This window comes from Rhea pennata, chromosome 1 (genome assembly GCF_028389875.1).
Source record: "Rhea pennata isolate bPtePen1 chromosome 1, bPtePen1.pri, whole genome shotgun sequence".
Classification (NCBI taxonomy): Eukaryota; Metazoa; Chordata; class Aves; order Rheiformes; family Rheidae; genus Rhea; species Rhea pennata.
This window is the reverse complement of record NC_084663.1, coordinates 126,789,575-126,814,126: the sequence shown is the minus strand read 5'-3', so window position 1 is coordinate 126,814,126 and position 24,552 is coordinate 126,789,575.

Below are 24,552 nucleotides of genomic sequence, written 5' to 3'. Positions count from 1 at the left end.
CAAAGCATTCTGTACGTTCATTTCAACATAGAATTATTAGTATAGATTTGTAATTTTTAAATAATAAGAAAAAATTAGTAATTAATTCAGGAGGTGGTCTACTTAAGGGTGTCTATTATCAGAAAATGAGTTGTGCAAAAATTATCAAAAACCTGTTTAAAACAAATTTATAGATGAACTTGCAAAGGAAACAGCATACTGTGTGTTTCTGACTGTGACTTTGTTTTTGGCCTCATTTATTTTATCAGATGAAAACTAATGTCCTATTTCCTGGCTACCACAATCTCTTTCAATTGAATTCAATGAATATATAATACCATAAATCCTGGGAATTTTATGGTAATAATTTTCTGGCTTATTGCTCTTTTCTTTTTTCTTGCATTTTTGTTTTCAGTCAAGAACAATGAGGCACCTAATTTCATCAAAAGGAATATAAAGTAAAATACTTCTACTCATTAATTTTTACAACAGAAAAAGCATATTAGTAGCCTGAAAGTGATTTCCTATTTTACAGTCTTGTACTGGAAAAGTAAGTATTTTAGAACTCTTCAATGACAGAAACTCTCACCAAATGTTCATATAAATATTTGCAAGGTTCCCAGCATTAATAATTGCATCTTAATTTTTTAAGTCTCTTTGGAAGTCTCCTGTCTCTTCTTTTATTTAGTTTGTTAGGGAATGAATGCTGCCATATTTTGCAGTGTGCCAGATGGTTGGAGAAATAAAGATACAATCACCTTTCCTGAAATTTACATAAAAATGAATGTACAAACTGAAATCGAATTAAAAACGAAAAAAAAAAACACAACAACCTTGTTGCCAATGGAAAAAGGAGAAGTGAGAGAGCTTGTGAAAAGAAACAGCATGTAAGGGGAAGTAGCTGGGTCTAAAAGCCTTTTCTAGGATGGGTAAAATTCTGCTTTCTGAAATTATTGTAGGAGGAAGTAATATAATGTGAGAAATAATAGGAAATACACAGCATAGTCAGGAGAAGTAAGTTCTTTTGTTTGTTTTCTGCTGATAGAGTCTTATGTGGTTGCAGCACAATAAATACTAGCCCTATTTTTTGTAGACTAACCCTTTTTGTCCCAGGTAGCTCTTATCCCATGTTCTCTTTAAGCAGAAGTCTCTGTCATTAGGAAAGAGATTCCTGTGGAGCATACATTTCTGCTCTTCCAAATTCTCCATTGTTGTCAACTTTTTTGTTTGTTATTTTTGGCCTCTCCCCACCACATTATTTCTATTAATTCTCCTTCTTCTCAACCTCTTGTCTGTCATTTCTGCTTCTGCTTCCTTTTATGTCACCAAACCCTGGTTTTTCCTCAAACTATTGCTAACTCGGTATTAATAAAATATAAACACAGTTTTGTTGAGCTGAAATCTGCAAACGACATGTCTATTTCCATTTTATTTTCCTCTTAAATGACTAATAGTCAACCAGATGTTAAAGTGATGGTTTTATGGACTTAGGTGAATAGATAGATATATAAGATAATGGGAGAATGGTTTAGGAGCGGGAGAGCCACAGTAGATGTATTGCAAAAAAACTTCTCTTCGTAGTTCTGATAAGCAGTAGTGACAGTTTGGCAATATTTAATGTAAAAAGTCTCATACTATTTAAATTATGATAATTCCAAAATTCTCCTGTTTTTATTTGTATTGCTGTGAAATTTTCTGTCCCTTATGCAGGTTATAGATCAGAGCCTGAGATACAGATAACAGGATTCTTCCTGAGATCCTCCAATTAAAAAATAAAGAAAGCAGGTATTCTATCGGTTTTGCTTCCACTTGTTATTAAACTATGATTTTGACCTTCCTCAAATTTATTTTAATGCAAGATTCACAGAGCTCGTATTCATTTTGAAATAACTGAATAGAATAATTTGGAAAGACACAAGGCACCTAACCTGAGCTCTGCTCTATTATAATTTAGTAGTATTCAATATTTAATAGCTTCTGCTTCTCAGAAGTTTTCTTCAGAGGGTGAAGATGAGAGCTCAGGGAATCAAATAGAATATAGAAGCTCTCAGCTTCAACCCACACAGTCAGAAAAATCCACTGACTTTAATTACTAACAGTCATTATTGCTGAACATTTGAGGACTCTCTTCTTGAGATGAACAAAATAATAACGAAAGGCCCAAATCTGAATGAATACTTCTATTGCTGTTCTTAGTACATGATTAAACACAGAAAGCGTGACCAGTCACATACAATACATAAAGGCAATATCTGAGTCTAGAAAATACACTTTAAAGCTAAGTAACTTGCTGTGAGTTCCTGGCATTATAGTGATGATCAAAGTCAGTTGCCTGAACTGAGAGGCCCAGGAATCCTTATGGATCCGATGTATTTATTTGTTTGCTTATGGCACTTAAGACTTGAATCTGAAGCAATCTCCATCAGTTTAACCAATTTTTTTTGTTAGAAAAGTCCCTTCTGCCTTGCACCTCATCAAGAGGCAGCACTTCGAGGGTGCGGATATATAGTGAAGGTAGTTTGCTAACGCTTGTGTTACTTCCACCATGTTACATTTTTGCACATGCATAAAAGCAGAAGGCTGCATCTTCTGGTCAATTGATGTTCCATGTAATAGCAATGCTTAAAAAAGAATAGTTTAACAGTTGAAAAATTTCCCTTGAAAAACAACATTTTTGTGTGCCTTGTGTGCCATGTTCATACCAACTGTTGAAGACATTAAGAAAATTGCCTGTATGTAACTTTAAAAACTCAGCTGCATTTGACAGCTCAACTTCAACATATTATTTATTTTTTTCCTGCAGCACACTACTACTGTGAATTTGCTGGGTAGTTCTGGATCTGGCACGTATTCATTGCATTGCTCTTCAGTTATGGGTTTGACAATTGCTCACACTCGGCCTTGGAAGGAGGAGAGGTTGTGTGAGATCAAATAAATGTAAGCTAGGAAACAAAGGTTATCCTTTATAGCTTGTTAAAAAACTCAGACTCTTTATCTTCTTACTGGACAAAATAACATCTCGCTCAGAGCAAATAGCTCCTAAAAGTGCTACATCATCTAAGGGAAGCAGAAATGAGACGTATACGAGATAAGTGATCAAAGGTTCATCAAGTCTAAATTTGACTCTGAGAGAGGCTAGTACAGATACTTCAGAAGAAGATGCAAGAATGCCAGAGGGAACTGTTTTAGTGTATTGCTGGTATTTCTTCTTCATCTCTTTCTGAGACAGGTTTGTGCCCAGAAATGTGAGAGTGTTTATCTATATTTCTTTCAAATTTAAGGCTGTTGACTAATAAATAGGATTATCTGTTAGTCAAATAAGAGTCCTATCTATGCTTTTCATATAGAGAAATGACATAATCTATAATATTTTGCAAGAATTTATACACATAGTGTATTAAAGGATTACCTTTTTTAATTTCTACATGTATTCTCTTCAGTCTCATTAAAACCTCATTTTTTTCTTAGAAAAAAAAGAAAGTAAAAAGTACGTACAATAAAAAAAGAGGAAGCTTATATTGCTAATGAAAGTGATATATTTTAATCAGTATCTCCAGAAATACACCCACCCAACTTCTTGATAACCAAGAAAGCCGTTTCTACAGAGTTTTCTCTAAGGTAAATGGAAAGAAGTAAAGGAGTTAGAGGATAAGGCTATCATGAGGACTCCCAGCTTGGTAACTGTTATGAAGGATACACTTAACTAAAAAATAAAATAATGCACCTGAAAAATAAGAAAGGAAGAGAATTATTGAAATCATGTATAGCCTTCATTCTTATCTATTGGAATTACCTTTTGATTTTCCTTACTGTGATCTCTATGTCAGTTACTAGAACATGTAAAGGAGCTGTAACTTTTTCAGCAACTGAGATCATTTGGTTTTTTAACCAAGAACTGTTTGCTCACCTTCTGGGTGGCGCACCTTGCTGCATTGCCTGGGAGGTGGCAAGCTCCCATGCAAGGGAAGGAGGGCAGAAAGCGGGAGATGGTTACATCTTTCCAACTAGAGTCCCTGGAAGATGCATTAAGCAACCAAACAGCAGCAAATGCATGGGTCAAGGCAGTGAGTACTGATATTTTTCTCTGAGGAATAACAGCTTTCCTTCGTGATTAGTAGCTTTGAAATGGAAGCACAGGGCTGGATTTGTAGATGTTGCCTAAGCGCATCTAGTGCCGCTTTACCAAGATAAAAATGTTTGTAATCCTTTTATTTATTTATTTATTTATTTGTAAGTTTCTAGCATATGGGACTAGACCTTTGGCTCAATAGTGTTAACTGCTACAAAAGGCAATTTAAACCAGTGGGCTACTATGGATCATTGAACCCTGGATATATTGTCCTTCTCACTGCTCTCAGCCCTCCTTTGAACTATTGTGGAAGTCTTAGGGTCCTAGTCCATCTGATGCCATGCCAGGAAGGAAAAAATGGGACATGTAGATAGTCAGGATACAACTCAGGCTACCATCTGACTTTTTCCAGACAAAAATATTTAAATTATTTAAATTATTTTGCTTTTGCTTATTCAGTTTTTCAACAAAATGTGATTTTTATACTTTTCAGGAATTTTTATGGGAGAGGAAAATGATTACTCTCTTGATCTAGTTTAGGCAGAAATTTTGTTTAACTAGCCTTAATTAACCAAGAAATCAAAAAGGGCATTTTACCAAAGGCTGTTGTGGTTCTTATGCCTATGATTTGTTTTAGGTGTTCGAATTAGCTTAATAGTGTGTTGTTATTTTTAGCTAAGCTGCTTTCATACAATTTTAGTGATTTGTTGAAGGTCCATTTCATTGTTGCTCAATTAAAGCAAACACTACTTTTGAGAGTACTTTGCCATGAATCCTTTAATTGATCATGTGTTCTTCTTCCTGATTTCTTTTCTTTACTTTTATATATTTATATATTTATTGCCAGGAAAGATGTGTATGAGATGTCTTTCAGAAAAATGAAAGTGGAGGGATGTGATCTCAGTTGGTTTTGATTGTTCCTTAAAGGATATCAAAATGAAGCAATTCCTTAAACTTGAAATTATACACTGCCTACTAATGCTTTAAAAAACAAACCAAAACATATTACAGCTGCTAGTACAACCAAGAACAGCATGAAGAACAAGGTGGAAAACATCCATAATTATCTGTACATCAGTGAGCTTCCCTGTATCTAACACTGACAAAACTGAGGTGAGCAAGACGTAAGAAGAAAACACAGGCTGCCAGTTAGAACCACCTTCTTCAATATTTCCATCGCCTTTTCACTTTCAGATGTGCATTTATTTTGAGACATTCCCAATAAACTTCTCCATTCACTCCTCGAGGTGGACCTGTGAACTTACCTATTCCTATTTTTTCCTTCTCTTGTTTAAACTATCAGCCTGTCTTTATTCTGCTTTAACAATTTTTCTCTAATAATTTGGCTTTTATTCCTCTGCTTCTTAATATTTCACTGTTTTCTTGTTCAACAAATATGCATTTATGCAATTAGCCCACCTTCTGCAAATACCAGCCTGTTTCCCCATTCTTCATTCCTTTTTCCTTCGTGAAATATCTTGAACACATTGCCAGTTTCCTTGCCTGAAATTGCTGTTCTGGATTGTTTATTGGAAGTCTGGTTTTCACAGACTTTGCCTCCCTGCCCCCAAGATTATTTTCACTCTCTTCTATCGCTGTTCTCCTTGATTATTATTCTGCCTTTTCCAAATCCTCTCCCTGCTGTTTTGCCATTCTGGAGTTTTATGGTAATATAGTCACTTGCTGTTCTTTGGTAGCTACAGTCGTAAGTTCATTGTATCGCTTGGTAGTAGTTCTTCAGAGTTTCTGTTCTCACTTGTATGCCTCAGTCCTATCTCTGGTAATCCAAATTTGATCTTCTGACTTCAAAGTAATGAAACATGTACAAGATATTGCTTATCTTGGGCAAAACCCAGCATCTGCGCTATTTTGTTTTTTTCTGAAAGACTTATCTTCATCAAAAAAGGCTTACAATTTTATCAAAGATTTTTCTGAATTTTATAGTAATGAAACCAATCAACCTTTAGACAGAGGCTGATTAACATAAGACATTTCAGGTCAAACTATTAAGATCTGCTAATGTTACAAACAGCTGAAGACCAAACCTTATAAAGGAAGTTGTAGCCAGTATCTTCTATAGTAAGAGATGTGTCGTTAACACATCTCCTGATGTAGCACTGATGATTCTCATTTCTGTGTAGCTCATCCCAGACTTTTCCTATTATGCTAATCTAGACTGTGAACTCATTTGGACCAAAGGCAACTTTTCATTTTATTTGTGGATTACTGTCTGGATATATTTTGTCATGCATAAACTGATGAACATAATTTCATACAAAATTAGTATTGTTAAAGAGGATGACATTGTAAAAATATATTAAGGATTAAAAAAAAACAGATTATTATTGAGCACTGAAAGTTATTTCAGAATAAATGCTTCACTTAAGGTAAAATCAACCTTTCTGTTACCTAACAGGTCTTGTAATTCTGGATCTTCTTTTCTCCTGTGGGTGGGCTCCCTGATATCTGTGTGGCTTAGCTGGGATGTTCAACATATCTCCCCAGAGATATCAGTACAAAAGGTTCATATTGAAACTCATCAGAGGCACAGAGTTGGAAAATTCAGATTATGTCATTTTTAAAGCAATGAGAAACAGATTTTTATATTTCCATGGAATAAGACAAACTATTTTGACAGAGATCCAAGTAATGAGATATAAAATGTTAAAAAATAACATTTTATAAATGCTATTTTCATGATACAGTTTCTTTTAATCAGTAAAATTGAAAATTTATAGTTCTTTTTAATTGTCAAAAATAACATTTTCTATGAGACGCTACTACCAATGGAAAATTCTCATCAAACTGTTATTAAGATCCCTGACTAGGTTTACAAGGCAAACTAATCCTTTATAGAATTAAACCATTCATATTTAGAGAAGAAAACAGGTGAATAGCCCTATATTACAATTTAAATAAAATTATATTTTTTCTAATTTTCAATGATACTTTACACATCTGTATCATTTTCTCCTTTTAAGCAAATTTTTTAGCTTGGAATAAAGTTCAGAAATAGTCATATTCACTAATTAAAAACACTTAATGTTAGGGTTGTAATTGCTTATAACACAGAATTTTAGGTCAAATAGAAAATGTTAGCAAACATTTAGTTACAGAATTCACACCTCTGCAGTTGGGGTTAAGCACAACAAAATTATATTGTGTTCATTTAATCTTTATGGACAGAATGTAACAGCTTTTGTGATGGTCTTGTATCAATTTCTGTATTTTCTCTAAACTACACTATAAGCTAATAATAAAATAGAAAAGTGTTTCTTTCACGTACTGATTTTGCCTCTAATCTGTATTTGAGTTCATAGGAGGTACTATATGGTCAGTTGTCTCTGCTTTCTATAATAGCATATATAGCATCTATAATAGCAGCATTCTTTGAACTTGCCAAATTGTTTTTATTTTCTATAGTACTATTTAAAAAAATAATTGAAAACCAGAAGCGAACTTTAAGAAACTTTATCCTTGGTAGCAAGAGTTGCTTGTGACTTCTTCCCTGGTATTCACAGATAGAGTTTTACACAAGATTTTTTTATCCCTTTTTGGGAAGAATGGCAGATCTGCTTTCCTCATTTTATAAGCCGGTATTGGACATAGCCGTGTCCAAACGGTCAGTGGCTAAAGCATCTTTCCAAGTTTCCATATGGAGAGACTTTGTGTTTTGAGGAAAATTGTGATCATTCTCACAAGCTAAGAGCCTCCATTCAGAATCATTCGTCTCTAACTAACTTGTAAGTAATCATAGGTTTCTATCTGGAAATCCCAAGAAGTGTCCTTTCAGCTTGGGAATGCTGGAGCATGATGCTGAAAGCTTGCAGACCAAAGAATGGGAGCTGCAGTTCAGGGTACTGCCTGGGCTGCTGGTGTCTTTGGAGCTGTAATGTTGGCACACAGGAAAGGTGGTCCCATGTTGGTACTGGGGAAATAGTCTGTAGCCAAAGAAAACATTTTCATTTGGATACAACATCTCAGTTTTGCAGGCAAAACCGAGTTACTTTCAAATTTACTGCAACACAGAATGCAAATATGTAGTATTCATGTGACTTACACTTTCTGAAAATCCAGAAATGTATTTTATACACTCTGTTATTCTCTGACGATTCCTTGTCTGTTTGTTATACATGCATAACTACTATCCAGTTTGAGTTTTTATTTGCTATTTGGGTGGACACTGACTGACAGAGCTTTCTTCCTGTCTTCCGCAATGACGGACTTCATAGCTAAGAGGGAAATTGGCAGCAGGTGCAAGACCATTTAGAAATTATGTGGAGGCCAATTTTTTTTCCCCAACTTAGTAGCAGGAACAATTTCTTTCTCAGTCTTCTTTCATTCTTCTGATAATATAGTTTGAAATAGTTGCTTTTCTAAAAGGTTTAATTTTGGCTTGTTCGACATACTAGTGTGCAAAAAAAGCTATCACTCTCTACTATTTTTCCAAGACACAATAAAAACAAAATGGAAAGCTGTCTAGAGCCTTAAATTATAGTGCAGCCCGAAATAAAAGAAGGATTTAAAGAAAAAAAAAAAAAGTGGTACTCATCAGTAGCCAAATGCTATTATTTTCAAAGAGAAGACAACTCTCAAGTCTTCCATGACCACAAACCCTAACTATCCTAAAACAACTGTAGTTTTAAAAGTATTTCCTGAAACACTACTTGCTTCAAAGTGATTACAGTACTGGAACATGCCTAAGCTATTCCAGTAACTTATTTGGAAAAGAAATGAGAGTATTATCAAGAACATTGTCAGTTATCAAATTATTTTTGAATTATGAAAAAGTTTTATCACTTGTATTTAGGGTGATGCTTTTGAAGGTGAGAATTGCCTGAGCTGCTAACAGGCTGCCAGACAAGAAAACTAGTCTGTCTGCAGCAGGCGAAGGAAGCGATGTCTGATGTGAAGAAGCTTGCTGCTATAAAAGCAGAATTTACTAGACCCTGATGACAGAGTTTCCTCTACCCCGTTATATATCTAGATGGCCTGCTAAGATCAGTCTTTTATTGTGACAGAAACTATGCAAACAGCAAAAGACACTTCCTAGCTTAAATACTTCCTCATTTAAATAGATAGCAAAGGCAAAAGTTTGTCAGGTTCACCGAAAAGGCCAGGGCAGTCAAGGGCAGAGCCTCTCTCTCCTGGCTGCATGACAGCTGCACTACTCTTTCTAGCCATATCATATCATATCAACCTTTGCTTGAGCATGTTTTTAATACAGTTTTGTTTTCTTACAGTGAAAATTTTGTTTCTGTGCCAAGAGGAAGCCCACCATATATACATAAGTAAAGCCAAGAATCTATTGCCAAGAATTTATCTTAACAGTCTAATTTGAGAATCATCGTTAGTCTAGATCTAATTATTACAGGAAAACAAAGATTAATAATGAAGTTAGAGTACTTACATACAGAAAAATTTGAATAATAATAATAATAATATAATTAAAATTGTAACACACACACACACTTCTTAGCTTCTGCCCCTTTTCTTGGTATTATGCTCATCTTCCCACTGCTCCTCAGGGTCCTGAGACTGATAGTTTCACTCTGGGGTTGGTGGTAGGGGATGAGTTTATAGCTATGGTGTCTCCACCTGTGTTTTTCTGTCATCATTGTGTTAGAGTCATAAACCTCTCATTGTGCATAAAATAACTGCTTGTTACTGCTATCTGTATAGAACTGTAGCTGCACCATCCAGAAATAAAAGAGATGGTGGGAGATAAAAGTAAAACAAATCAGCTCTTGACACCTGGTCATTTTGAAATTGTTGTCACAGATAAACAAAATTCAAAAAAAAAGCTATAGGCAGGTCAAGAAGATTTCAGATGGAGGAGACCTGAAAAGCCTCAGTCCTGAGGCCTTCCAAACTCAGTGCATAGCTCATGGCTTCATATTTGCAGTGGCAATACCATATTACAAAGCTATATGGTTACAGTTTTACTTTCTTATGCCTGTTGGATATCTGGGCCATCACCAACATCATCAAAATATTTGTAGGAAGAAACATTGCCATTTCCTAATCTGGTGAGCTAGAGAGCAAGCTGGCCTGTGACAGACAGTCTCAACTGCATTGACTCTGTTCTTCCTTCTTACAGGTTAAATGAAATGAAGAAACATCAGTGGCTGCATTTCAGTTTCAGGACAACTTCTTAAAATGTCCTAGGCAATTCACTATGTAAAAAGGAAACAGTTTCTACTCTAGCATGTTCCCGATCAAACATAAGCAGACATCTCTTCAACCATAGGATTAATCTAAGCCAGAGATTTCCCAGATACCGTATTTTGAACATTCATAGCATTCTTGTAGGTAAGCGAAATGAAGGCCTAGTAGCAATGGTAGGAACAATCCCCTCATTTTGAGACTTCTGTGTTTTGTCTTTTATATGGCAAACTCTACTCATATTATATGCTATATGCTATATAGAGAATATATCTATACTATATATACTATATACTCTACTCCCATAGAGTAACTCTGAACATGGAGTTACTGTCCACTAGCCATACTTGTGTGAGACAACAGCACCAGTGCAAGGATCAGTGCACCCTCTGAGGAGGATGTAACTAAAGTCTCAAATGCAGTAAGACCATCAGGTTGTAAAGCTGAGTGCCTTAAGTGAGTAATGTGAAGAAAGGCCCCGTAACAGTGATGAAATGGGCGGGGAAAATGGGCCTTTGTTAGGAATCCAAAAGTGGAAGAGACAAGACTAGAATATACTGAGCTGGGCAAACACAAGGCAGGGAGATCAGCGGTGCATCCATCAGCCCCTGAAACAGAGCCTCAGCCCCAGAGCACCACTCCTGTTGACAAATAGCTGAGAAAACCACAAGCAAATGTCACTTCTCCAGTTCTGCTCCACATATGGGAGGAAAAATTCTGAAAGCTTCAGTGGTGTGGGCCACAGTCTTGTGGGTGACCTGTGTGGATAACAAGAAAATGCCAAGGTGGAGTTTCTATTTGCCTGCTTTTGCAATGTACATACATTTACAAATGCAAATATACATGCACAAACACACAAAAGTAGAATGAAAGAAAATTATTATTTTTGCAATGGAAAGTATTATTGCAAAGGCATATATTAAAAAATGAGGAAATGGTTGAATGAATGCTACTGTACAGCTTTCATTCACCCTCTCTACGCATATGCTTTCTGTCCAGCACTAAATAATGTGCAGTCATGAAATCAAAGTTTGTATCATAATGTCAAGGTAATCATAGGGTAGCAGAACTTAAGCGGCACAACAGTTTTCTCTCAGACATACCAATGCTTAGATTACTTTGCCCTTGTAATTGACATAATGTATCTTTTTGTTCAATAATATACCAGTATGTATTAGTAAAGCAACTACAGCATCAAGTTCTTGTGTTAAAAAATGTTTGTAAGATATGATTTTTATTGAAAAAAATAATTTGCATCTTTGATTTCCCAGCTGTGCAATCCTTTTAAGATTTTTGTATTTTGTTGTCATTGAAATATTGAAGACTGGCTTTAATATTGTAACTTTCCGGAGTAAACCATAAATGAAATACTCAACAGTTGGAGAAAATTACAAACCACTTTTATGTTACAGTGGATATGACAGTGTTAATAATGTCAAGATGTTCTCCTGCCAATAGTAAATAACTATAGTAGAGGTTAACAAGCTGCTTTTGAGACATATCCATTGGCCAGACCCTTTTATCCACTTAGAACCTTGTTAGATGCTCTACATGAGGTCTGAAATCTATAATTCCTTAGTTGCCATGTGCTGAACAAACACTTTTTCATTAAGCTAAGGAACCTACTTCTCTTGCAGAACATGTTCTGTACCTGAAATAAAGCCCACCTTCTCATACTTCCTCCTCATGCACTACTTCTCCTTCTCATCGCCATTTGACAAAAGGATAGCATTTGGCTCTGCCTGTACTTCCCTTGCTCCATCCCTGTCTTTTCCAAAATGCAGGAATGGCATCTGCCGCAGTGTGTTGTTTTCTTGTTCTTTAAAAATTAGCAGTGACAAAAGTGAAATTTACCTCAACAATGGAAAGAACTGAAAAGTAATGACCTATACATAAAAATTAAATTTATTTTCCATTTTAGAGGTATCATTTCATGCTGTTGGCTGCCATTTTTGCTCCATCAATGGATGATTATAGGTGATTTTTTCACTAACAGTTAGCTTCCCTTAATTTTAGATAGAGGCTAATTGGTGAAAAGGATAGTTAATGAAAACTTTCTTTAAAAATGAATAAAAATGTAATACAATGTAATAGTGGGTAATATAACCTGCAAACTTCCTTATAGTCAGTACAACTCATCTGTCCAATCAGACTGTAGCAATCTGTAATAACAAGGTTTGTTTTTCACAAGCCCCAAACGCTATATGATGTAAGGCACATTCATTATAGGTCAAGTGTGAAGAAACTAAGGCTGACACACAGAAAACTAGGTATCAGAATCATGACAGCAATAGCCAGGACAGCAATAGCCAAGATAATTTAATTAGGGATGTAGTATAAATTAAAGCCAAGGCACCTAAAAGCAGGAAATTCAGCTCATGCTAAAAACAGCAGACTGATGTTTCCTGTTACACTTAAGCATCCTATTCTCCCCTGGTGCCTGCTGTCATTATGGGAGCACAGATGGTGAAAACATGTACTATTCACATTTACTGTGTTCATTCACAAGGGTGTTAGTTAAGAAAATAGTGTTAGTCTAAACATTATAGCTTCATTTATCCTCTTTTCCACCGATTCTTAATTTTTCAGCATTATTTAAATAAATCTGAATTTGCAGTTACTAAAATGTTCCAATATACTTTCTAATGATGGAAATACATGATGGCTGGTTTGCAGACATTACAATCTATTACAGAACAAGGTAATTAAAATTACAAACTTTAAAAACACATGTAATTTACTCAATGACTCCCTGGAGTCATTACAGCCATTGTATAAGTATGTTTTTATAGAGTTATTAGACATGTGATCTTACTTGATCATCTCAAATTACTCTTTCACTGACAAGTTTGCCACTGCAAGTTCACTCACTGAGACTATTCTATGACTCACTGACTGCATAGACGCTTATAGCCGCAAAGGAGACTTGTGGTCCAGCATAACAACAGGAGTGCAATAACTTTTTATTAATCATTTTGGAGATGGATAAGAGTTATATTAATAAATATGGCAGGTGATATTGAATCATAAACCTAAAAGGATGGTCACTAGTAATAGAACATAAATATATCTTGCTTCTATAAAGGAGACTTCAAGAGCAGCTGGACATGAAGAAAGAAAATCTAGTAACAACAACAGAGTTCTTGAAGGCTCTGCAACTTTTATTTAGCATACTATGGACAGATTTTCTTAAGTGCTTAGTACCTACAGAAGGTAGTAATTAACTGAAGACACATATATTTGAAATACTCATTGTAATCATGTTTTTCTAAGTCTATACTTTCATAGAATCATAGAATCATTAAGGTTGGAAGGGATCTCTGGAGATCATCTAGTCCAACCCCCCTACTCAAGCAGGGTCACCTAGGGCATGGTAGACAGAGTTGCATCCAGGCGGGCCTTGAAGATTTCCAGGGAAGGAGACTCCACAGCCTCTCTGGGCAACCTGTGCCAGTGCTCTGTCACTCTCACAGGGAAGAAATTCCACATCGCATTAAGGTGGAACTTCCTGTGCTTCAATTTCTGCCCATTGCCTCTTGTCCTGTCACACGGGACAACTGCAAAGAGTTTGTCCCCATCCCCTTGACACCCTCCCTTCAGGTACTTGTACACATTGAGAAGATCCCCCCTCAGTCTTCTCTTCCTCAGGCTGAAGAGGCCCAGCTCTCGCAGCCGTTCCTCACAGGGCAGATGCTCCAGCCCTCTGATCATCTTTGTAGCCCTACACTGGACTCTTTCCAGTGGCTCCATGTCTCTCTTGTCCTGGGGAGCCCAGAACTGGACACAGTACTCGAGATGAGGCCTCACCAGGGCTGAGTAGATGGGCAGGATCACCTCCCTAGACCTGCTGGGAACAATCTTCCTAAGGCACCCCAGGAGACCACTGGCTTTCTTGGCCACAACAGCACGTTGCTGGCTTATGGTCAATTTGTCATCCACCAGCACTCCCAGGTCCTTCTCTGCAGAGCTGCTCTCCAGCAGGTCAGCCCCCAGCTTGTACTGGTGCCTAGGATTATTTCTCCCTAGGTGCAGGACTCTGCACTTGCCCTTGTTGAACTTCAGGAGGTTCCTCTCCATCCAACTCTCCAGCCTGTCCAGGTCTCTCTGACAGCCCTCAGGTGTGCCAGCCACTCCTCCCAGCTTGGTATCATCAGCAATTTACTGAGGAGGCACTCAGTCCCCTCATCCAGGTCACTGATGAAGAAGCTGAACAGGCTGGGACCCAGTACTGAGCCCTGGGGGACGCCACTAGCCACAGGCCTCCAACTGGACTCCATGCCACTGATGACGACCCTCTGAGCTCTGCCTTTCAGCCAGTTCTCAATCCACCTCACTGTCCACTCATCTAACCCACATTTCCTGAGCTTTTCTAGGAGGATGTTATGGGAGACAGTGTCAAAAGCCTTGCTGAAGTCAAGGTGCACAATGTCCACTGCTCTCCCCTCATCTACCCAGCCAGTCATTCCATCATAGAAGGCTATCAGACTGGTTAAGCAGGATTTTTCCCCTTGGTGAATCCATGCTGGCTACTCCTGATCACCTTCTTTTCCTCTGTATGTCTGGAGATGACATCCAGGATGAGCTGTTCCATCACCTTTGCAGGGATGGAGGTGAGGCTGACTGGCCTATAGTTGCCCGGGTCCTCCTTCTTGCCCTTCTTGAAGACTGGAGTGACACTGGCTTTCTTCAAGTCCTCAGGCACCTCTCCAGTTCTCCATGACTTTTCATGATGGAGAGTGGCTTGGCAGCAACATCCGCCAGCTCCCTCAGTACCTGTGGGTGCATCCCATCAGGGCCCATGGATTTGTGGATGTCTAGCTTGCCCAGGAGGTCTCTAATCCTTTCCTCCTTAACCAAGGGAAAGTCTTCCCTTCTCCAGACTTTCTCCCTCACGTCCAGGCTCCGGGATTCCTGAGGGCTGCCCTTAGCAGTGAAGACTGAAGCAGAGAAGGCAGTCAGTAATTCTGCCTTCTCCATATCCCTTGTCACCAGGGCTCCCACCTCACCCAGTAGCAGGCCCACATTTTCCGTAGTCCTCCTCTTGCCGCTGATGTATTTGAAGAAGCCCTTCCTATTGTCCTTGACATCCCTTGCCAGACTCAATTGCAACTGGGCCTTAGCCTTCCTTGCCGCATCTCTACATACTCTGGCTGCATTCCTGTAATTCTCCCAAGTAGCCTGTCCCCTCTTCCACATTCTGTGGAGTTTCTTCTTCTGTCTGAATTTGGCCAAGAGCTCCTTGCTCACCCATGCAGGTGTCCTGCCCCTTTTGCTGCACTTCTTACTCATAGGGATGCACTGCTCTTGAGCTCCTCCACGCCCAGGCAGAGCTCGATGCATTCCCGATGCTCTCTCACATAGAGAGCAACTCCACCACCTCGCCTTCCTGGCCTGTCTTTCCTAAAAAGCACAGAGCCATCCATGGCAGCATTCCAGTCATGGGAGCTATCCCACCATGTCTCTGTGATTGCAATGAGATCATGGCCCTGCAACTGCACACAGGTCTCCAGCTCCTCCTGTTTGTTCCCCATGCTGCGTACATTGGTATACATGCATTTTAAAGAGGTAGTCATGCCTGCAGGTTTTCCAGGAAGGCTGTACGGGGGTCCCCCATAGCCATGTCCCAAACACACATCCCCAGCTGCATGCACCCATTGCAGGCCCCCCAACCCAACTTGTGTTTTGTTGTCTACCCTGTCTGTATGACACCCCCCCACACACACCTAGTTTAAAGCCCTCTTTACTAGGCTGGCCAACCTGTTGGCAAAGGCAAATGTGCCCCACTTGGTGAGGTGAATCCCATCTCTCCCCACCAGTTGCTGATCTTCAAACCGTGTTCCATGGTCCTAGAATCCAAAACCCTGTTGCCAACACCAGTGGCATAGCAGTTGTTGATTTGCAAAATTTTCCTACTCCTCCTCCCATGCCTCCCCCTAATTGGCAGGACCAATGAGGAGACCACCTGGGCTCCCAGACCCTTGACCACTGTGCCCAAGGCCTCGAAGTTTTCTTTGATTGTCTCTAGCTTGTGTCATTAGCACCCACATGAAAGAGCAGCAGAGGGTAGTAGTCTGATGAGCGTACAAGCCTTGGTAACCTTTCAGACACATTTTACTAGGTAGCCGGTAAGTGTTTAGTCCATATTACATTATACTCATTTTACTGGCTCATTCTTTCCCTGTTTTGTTTGTTGTATGTGTTTATCCTAACCAGCTCACTCTTTCTCATTCTACTCCTCAGTTTCATCTCCTCAGACTGATAAGCTATTAACTGGAAATCATTAACCTAGATTTGAATTCAATTACAGTCTTTCTATTTCTACACTAAATACTGACAAATACTTTGACTCCAGTTTAACTTTTGTCTTCCCCTTCTGAGTTTTCACTTGTTTTAGTAACCAAACTGTATAAGGGTTTTGTGGCAAAATCTTGCCCGCTCTTCTCTTTTTGTATATTCTTATTATACGTTGTCCAATTTACAGGTTTCACTTATCTGTTATCCAATTTTTATGTTCTTTAACAGTTTATAAAGGCTTTGGAGAGGTATTCTAATGAAAATGAGAAGTGCTAACAGGTAATGGGGCTTGATTTCTTATTTAATCTTTGCAATCAGTCTTACCATCTGCTTTCCCTCAGATGTAGACTTTACATCCACTCCTAAGCATAGGCAAATTAGCTGCAGAAACCTAATGGGGCACAACCCATTTTGAATTAGAATCAGTTTACCTGTTCTGTGCCTTCTCCACTATTTTTGTAATAGTATTCATATGTAATACAATCCCAAAAGGCAAGAGTAGTTGGTCCACCTAGTCCAGTGTGACAGCCTCAGCAGTGGCCAGTAGTAGCAGCTGCTCTAGGAAGAGCAGAGCTGGGCAAACGTACTGTCATGGGTTCCTAGTGTACTCTCCCAGACTGCAGCTGAGCCAACTGTGCTATCTTTGTTTGACTGCATTTGGTCTCTTGCATTTGGTCAATGTCTCTGTTGAGGATGCTTTCAGCATATAAATCTAATTGACATTCATAACATCCTGGAAAAGTTGTCCTATAGTTTAGTTATGTACTGTGAGAAAAATTCCTTTTTCTGTTTTCAGTGGATCTCTAACCTCATTCAGTTCACTTCTCCAGTTTTAGTATTACAAAAACCAGTTTGCATTAAATATGCACCAGTTACACAACTGTTTTCACCTTGTCACTCATGTTTTTGAGTCTCTCTTTTTATTTTTTTTAATTTCCCAGAAATATTCTTTCTCCAAATTGGAGAGTTCTTAACTATGAAGTTGTCCCTTGTTCCAATTCTTCAGTCCTTTATACATTTTCTGTTTATAGTGTCTATGGTTTCTTGTATAGCAGGTGTGGATACATCACAGATTTTAGCAGCAACATAAAGATATTTTTATTTTGTTCCTCAGAGCTTCCCTAAATGTCTTAGATACTCTTTATAATACTGAGAAATGGATGTAGGCCAAATTTAGTCTTGGTGTAAATGAAAAAGAGCTCTTTAATTTGGCTTACTGAATGTATAAAATATAGTCCAGTTTATGATAAATAAAATATATATATTAGGAAACAGCATTTTGATTAATGGACTGATAAATCACATGAAGCAGACTGATGAGGAATTACCACAAACTCATAGACATTTGTTGACAGTGGAATTCAGATTTACTTGGGCTGCAGAGCAACTCAGCGTTGGTAAATATATGTAAAAAAAATCCATTACAGCAGAAGTGCTGATACACAAACAGAAGTTACACATCATATTATGCCCACAGTGTCAACGCCACATTTTTCATTGCTTTGCTCATTCTTGTGGAATGGGCGCCCTATTCACTTGGAAACCTGGAGCATATGGAGAGAAAGATGAGCTGCCACATGACATTTCCAACTTTTACCACAGGTTATCGAGAGAGATACTCTGGAAGCATAAAAAACTCTACAGATTCTCCTTCAGATGCACCAGGCTTTGTAGCAAAAATGCAGCTTTTTCATTCAAATAACCCTGAGTACTGGTGTTTTTGATAAATTGAAGCTTTGTTCTGTATTGTCTGTGGCTTATGTCCTTCCTTTCTCTGTCTCATGAGCAGCAGCTGAGAGAAAGGAGGTCACTGAAGCCCCTTAATTACAGCAACCAGAACTGCAGCACTTTACTAGTCCCAAAATAGCAAAGCTTACATGAAAACATTAGCAGCATGAAATTACAAGATATTGGAAACAGCTAGCATGACAACGATTCAGTAAAGGTAAACAAAAACTGCATTTAGACAACTTTGCACATACACAAAATGTTAGAATGCATACAATTCTGTAATTAACAGACGTAATCCACCTCTTATGGATAACGCTACTCCTGAATCAAAGCTTTGAGAACAAATCATATTCTTTAAAATCATGGGCTATTGGTACTTGCATTGTACTAGTATTGCTCATTGTTAGTTGCTCTATGGAGCTTCCTGTCTCTCATGGAAACCCAAAGCAGCACAATTCTCTGCTAAATCTCTCTGCTCCAGTAATGTCAGACCTTAATGTCAGACCAACCAAGTAACAAGAACAACAAAAGTTTAAACAGAAGTCCCCCTGTTTTTCTTTGCTTTTTAGGTCAAAGTATGTGAAATCCTTACACATTTCAGGTGAACCCTCTAGTACAACATTGCATCAAACCAAAGAAAATAATGAAGTAGCTTAATGTGATGTCACCGAAAAAAATCAAAATCAATACAAGTTGTGCATACTTTTGAAAGTAGGATAAATCCACACTTGATGAGTTTAGATTTTAAGCTGTGGTGAAAGTCGCCAACAGAAATGAGTTTAGCCATATTTGAAGAGAGCAGAACATCAAAGAGAACTTGGGTGTTGAGGCACTCTTTTCTCACAATTGACTTTTGAGCAACTGCCTTGGCATAGTGCTAATGGGAAATGTTCTGCTCTGGTAGTTATCATTGTAAAAGAGCAAGTGGAGCTCCTGAACAATGTGGTAATTAGAAATCCTATGATACCTATTGAAAGTATAGGAGCGTTAATAACAGTGCTCCATTCAAATTCCCATTTAGATGATTGTCACTAGCTCTGTTTTGATCTTTTGCTATTTCAACTTGCTTTCATGTTCCTCATTTAACACTCATAAAGTCTAGCAAGGTCATTGCAGTTGTGATCCAGTCACTGGTCATGGAATGTTTACATAAAACTTGTAGATACCACCTATTAGTAGGAAAGGCTCAGTGCTATTTCCAAAGTCTTTGCTTTTCAGAGTTGCCATCTCCAAGCTTCCTCATGGACTCATCTTCAAAAACAATCATTATATTTGAACACTGGCGGTTGTCTCGAGCCCCCTAAATCCTGCACCAGCAGGAGCAAAACTGCCAGGTGCAGTGATAGGTGAGGAGCAGCCTCAGGGCACACCGAGGCCCTCCGGTGTGGTGGCTCCCTGTGCCCTGTGATGCAGCCAATCTGGTGGCTGATATCAGATATGCACATGGCATCCAGCCCCTGTGGCAGCCCTAGCACACTTGGTACTTGCTGTCTCCAGCTGGTTGGATGGCATCTCCAGCTTGGGGGACAGGGATGCAGTGCTCTGCATTCTCTGAGCAGTTGAAAATAGTTATCCATTGGATTAATTGGGAGAAAATGAGAAGAAGAAAGGGGATCTAAATAAACTAATGAAACAGCTGTTGGGCTCATTAAACTTCTAAGATGGTAAATTGCATTATAGCTGCTGCATCATAGCAGATCAAACCTCACTTCCTGATGAAGGCGTCCTCTCTGAAGTGAGCCCCCGAGGCAGCAAGCTGTGTGTGCCCGGACGCCTGCCACGGCTATAGCGCTAGATCCACCGTGTGCCAGGTGTGTGTAACAGTGCTGCTGGTCCCTGGGCTGCACTGTGTTAGGACTTTTCATGGTAAAGTACCATGCTCAATAATAGCCAGAGCAACCCCCTCTTGCCCCTGCCAGTGCAATAATCCAGAATCAACAATAACCACATTTGAAGAAAACAAGGCCTTTCACAAAAAGTTGAAGGTGGGCTTCCTTTAAGATGTGAAGAATACACCCCCAGACATTCAAAGAGCCCTACTCCGCTACTGTGCATCAGGTGAACATTTTTTTTGTTGGGCATAAAACCCACCCTTTCCTGGGCAGCAAATGTAGTAAGCAGTTACTAGCAGTGTGTCTCCTCAGAGGATTCAGTCTCATCCTGCACATCGACTTGCACAAATAATTTTGATCTTCTAAAGGCGAGAAGATCAGCAATAACAGTTAATAAAAAGGGAATCACACAGCACAAGTTTACTGTTAGTGTGTTATGCACACAAACACACCCACGCACACATAAATAAATACGTTCTGAAATCATTTCTAGGCTTTTATTATCTTAAACACAAAAAGTGTACCTCCTTGTGTTTTATGATTTTGGGTATTGCAGACTTCTGTCATCATCTCTCTCTCTCTCTCTCTCTCAAAAAAACACAGTCTTTATATTTTGTTGAATCAGAGGAACCTGAAGGCATTTCCACTCATACAGAGAATTGCAATATTGAGGTTATTGCTTGGGGATCAGACTTCAAGTTGCCATAGCTCTATGTCAAGCTGACAGCACTAAACTACAAGTCATTCCTCACAGAAGCTGGTGAAAAGAAAAACATTAATGCTGTGTCTTGGTTTCTTCAATGATAGACATATACTTTGGAGAGCAAGTTAAAAAATTGTGTCTTTTCAGTAAGCAAACAACTCCATCCTCCCATGAAGCTAGCAAGAAACTCATCTCTCTTTTATTCAAGGTGCCTTTCTTCTTCCAAGGAGTCTTCTTCTGCAGGACCTGCTGTTTTCCTGGCTGCGGATGAGCTTTCCCAGATTTGCTTTTCTTACACTGATGTAGGGACCTTAATGTGGTACATCCAACACATCTAGCAGTCCATTTAAAAACATTAAATCAAGGTTCACATTTCTCCAGAAGCTGCGTTCCTCATTTTCATTCTCAGGCTGTGAAGTCTTACTCCACAAAAAACAAGCAAAATGTCAAAGGTAGGAAGGACACATTAGTTAACTAGAGGGCTAAAATGACATTGGCTTGATTCTGTCAGGGTATTTTTGAGACCATCAGCCAGCATTATCTTTCTAGAGGAAGGTTTTACTTACAAAAGTGATTCTAGGTCTCTTGATGTCTTTAGATTAATATATGATTTTTTTTTTGTAAGAAATGCTATATCATACACAGGTAATTAAATCTAATGGAGAAGAAAATAGGTGAACTATAGCAGTCTGTAATACAAAGAAGATCAGTCCTCATTATCTCAGCTTGTGAGTTTAATAGGTTGTGGAGGCCCAGATTCCTTCCACCAGTTGATGAGTATTTTAACTTGGGTATTACAGGATAAAAGAGATGAGAATATCACCACTCCCTTTTGAAATGGTTTGACCAGAAGCCCTCATGGTGTAAGCAGAACATGTTTATCCATAAGAACCCCATGGATCACAAATTATACCTGAATTTCATATGTCATGCAAAGGAATACACAGTCCAGTATTGAGCAAACAGCACATAACAGAAGGAAGGCTTAGGAATTTATTCTTGGATCCTCTGGATATTATTTGATCTCAAGGACGTTCACTGTGCAGACCTCTAACTACACTCTATGCCCCACAACACGAGGTGGTGAATATCTGGGGTATATGAGCTGCATGCTGTTTCTTAATATCTTAAATGGAAAATAATGTGAAAAAAATTGTTTTAGGAACAGTAATTTAGCTGGATTGCATATATTTATAGAATTAACTATTCCATTATTTAAACAGACACCTGTAGCTGCATTAGTGATTCAAGATTAGATGTATAAAGAAATAATCTTTGCTACAGCAATGCATTTCACTGTAGTATATTTTTAGGTACTGTTTTGATAATTAAAAACTTTATAGCAGTTCATTGCAGAGTAGTAAAAATGTGTTAAACTCCATTAACGCAGATTGAATATATTCATGAAATGCTTCTTTGGTACAATATTGAGACTCACTTCACTTTTTTCCTTCCTTTTTAGTGAGAAATTATTCCATGGAAAGACAAAACAAATTGAACAAATTGTGACTAAAATGCAGTATAAACGAAAACAGTTATTTCAAACCAAATCAAGCAGGCTTTTTATTTATGCAGCCAATTCTGTCTAATAAAAAAACCTGTGTCATTCTTAACTGTTAGGGAAAAATCCAAAAATCCCAACAACACACTGATGCAAACAAGATAAAATTATACTCCCACAGAAGTATCTGTGAAGCTGCTATTGTAAATCCTTTTGCCACTAAAAAGTTCTCAAATTGGAAAATATGGAATCTGCATAATATAATTCAAGGACTTTTTTTATGTAGTTCATTTCTTTCACTGTTGATTTCATATACATTTGGTAGGTCAATGTTTTCTCTTGTTTGTGAACAGCCAGGAACACATGCATGAAAAAGTGTTCCTCAGAGAGTAAATGCTGAAGCTGAAATATGGTGGTGCCTAACAGTAACATGAAAATACAGGCTTAGGAAGGAAGGAAGGTCACTGTAATGAAGGCACTGTTATATTATATGCTGAATGTTCAGAAAATTGTCTCAGTTTTTAATAAGTAGTCATGGTCTCATTAAAAATCAGAATCAATTGCTGTCTACATCACAACCAAAAGATATACAAAATTAAGCTAGGAAAACCAATTACGAAATCTTAAATGTCAACTGTTTTATTTTGCTCCAAACTCAGGATCATATGTATAACAAATCTGAAATTATGCTGACAAATTCCTTTGGAAATCTTTTCCTGTAATCTACAGTGTCATATTTGTTCTTCATGACATATTATATAGCCACTAAAATGAAAATTAGAAGCTCAAAGGGCAGATTAATCTATCATGGCAATTTGGTATATGATATATGTTATTTAATGAGCGCAGACCAACCCTACTATAAATATGTTATTAGTAAGGTCAAATATAATTGATATGAAATCCAGGTGAATGAAGGAATAATGCCATTTCTGTCTACTGAGGGTGTAGCTAGCTTTTCTAAGCTAGAAAAGGAAAGTGTGGATGCATTTGTGCCAGGATTTGCCACCTCAGGCACACATTTGTCTGGCTGTCCTGTTTTTCTGCTATGCCAAATGTATGATTTATTGCCTGGAAGTGTTTGGTCCTCACAGTTCTTGCTTACTCGGAAGTTCCACCTGATTTCTGGGAGGAGCGTGCAGTGTGCCTTACTACAAGGGAAAACAACAGGAGTGGAAATGGAGGGCCAGGAGGTAACATTGCATCTAGGAGTGACCCCTGTCTCTGGACATCTATATGTTTTGGGGATAAGCTGCAGTGTTGAATGTGGGTACTGATATCTAACACTGACTCCAGTGCAAGCCAAATCAGAAGGTGCCTCCCACTCCATGAGCCTGGCTGGGGCAGCTCTCTGGAGAGACACTCAGGAAGCAACTATTGGGGCTATTTGGCCCACATATCCCACCATGCCGCCATGTCTGAAGCCTACTTGTTATCTCATGTAATAGAAATTACCTCTCATTCCCTTATTCTGCCAACTGTACTTACCATCTGCTACAAGTCTAACAGACAAGTATTTGTCTATATATTATAGAGGAGCGTTGACCATCTACTTACTGTCAGAGCAAAATGAATTATCTTTTTCTAAAGCTGATCTAAAACTTCTGCATATCACTGGAATTCCTGAAACAGTGCAGCCATTAAATAAATAAATAAATAATAATAAAAAAACAAATTTCATTCCCAGATGTTCACTGCTCCTTGGCAAACATCTGCAGATTAATGTGGATAAACGTTATTCAGAAGAAGAAATCTTTGGAGAAATCTCCATCAGTGAAACTCTTACCTTTTTACATGACAAGAAACTGCTGTACTTAAAAATGTTTGATTAAATTTCATTTTAGGCTTTAGTACATAGTGTATATCCATAGTTATTATATCTGTTAAGTTACTTTGGGAATGCAGAATACAAGACTGTTTTTTGAATTTGGTCACATGGCTCACAAAATCACAGAACGACTGAGGTTGGAAGGGGACCTTTAGAGACCATCTTGTCTAACCTCCCTGCTCAGGGAGGATCACCTAGAACAGGTTGCCCAGAACCCTGTCCTTTTGAATATCTCCGTGGATGGAGACTACACAGCCTCTCTAGGCAACCTGTTCCAGTACTCAGTTGCCCTCACAGTAAAGTTTTTCCTCATGTTCAGGCAGACCTTCCTGTGTTTCAGTTTGTGCCCATTGCCTCTCATCCTGTCGCTGGGCACCACTGAAAAGAGTCTGGCCCAATCCTCTTGACACCCTCCGTTCAGATATTCAAATGTATTGATCAGATCTCCTT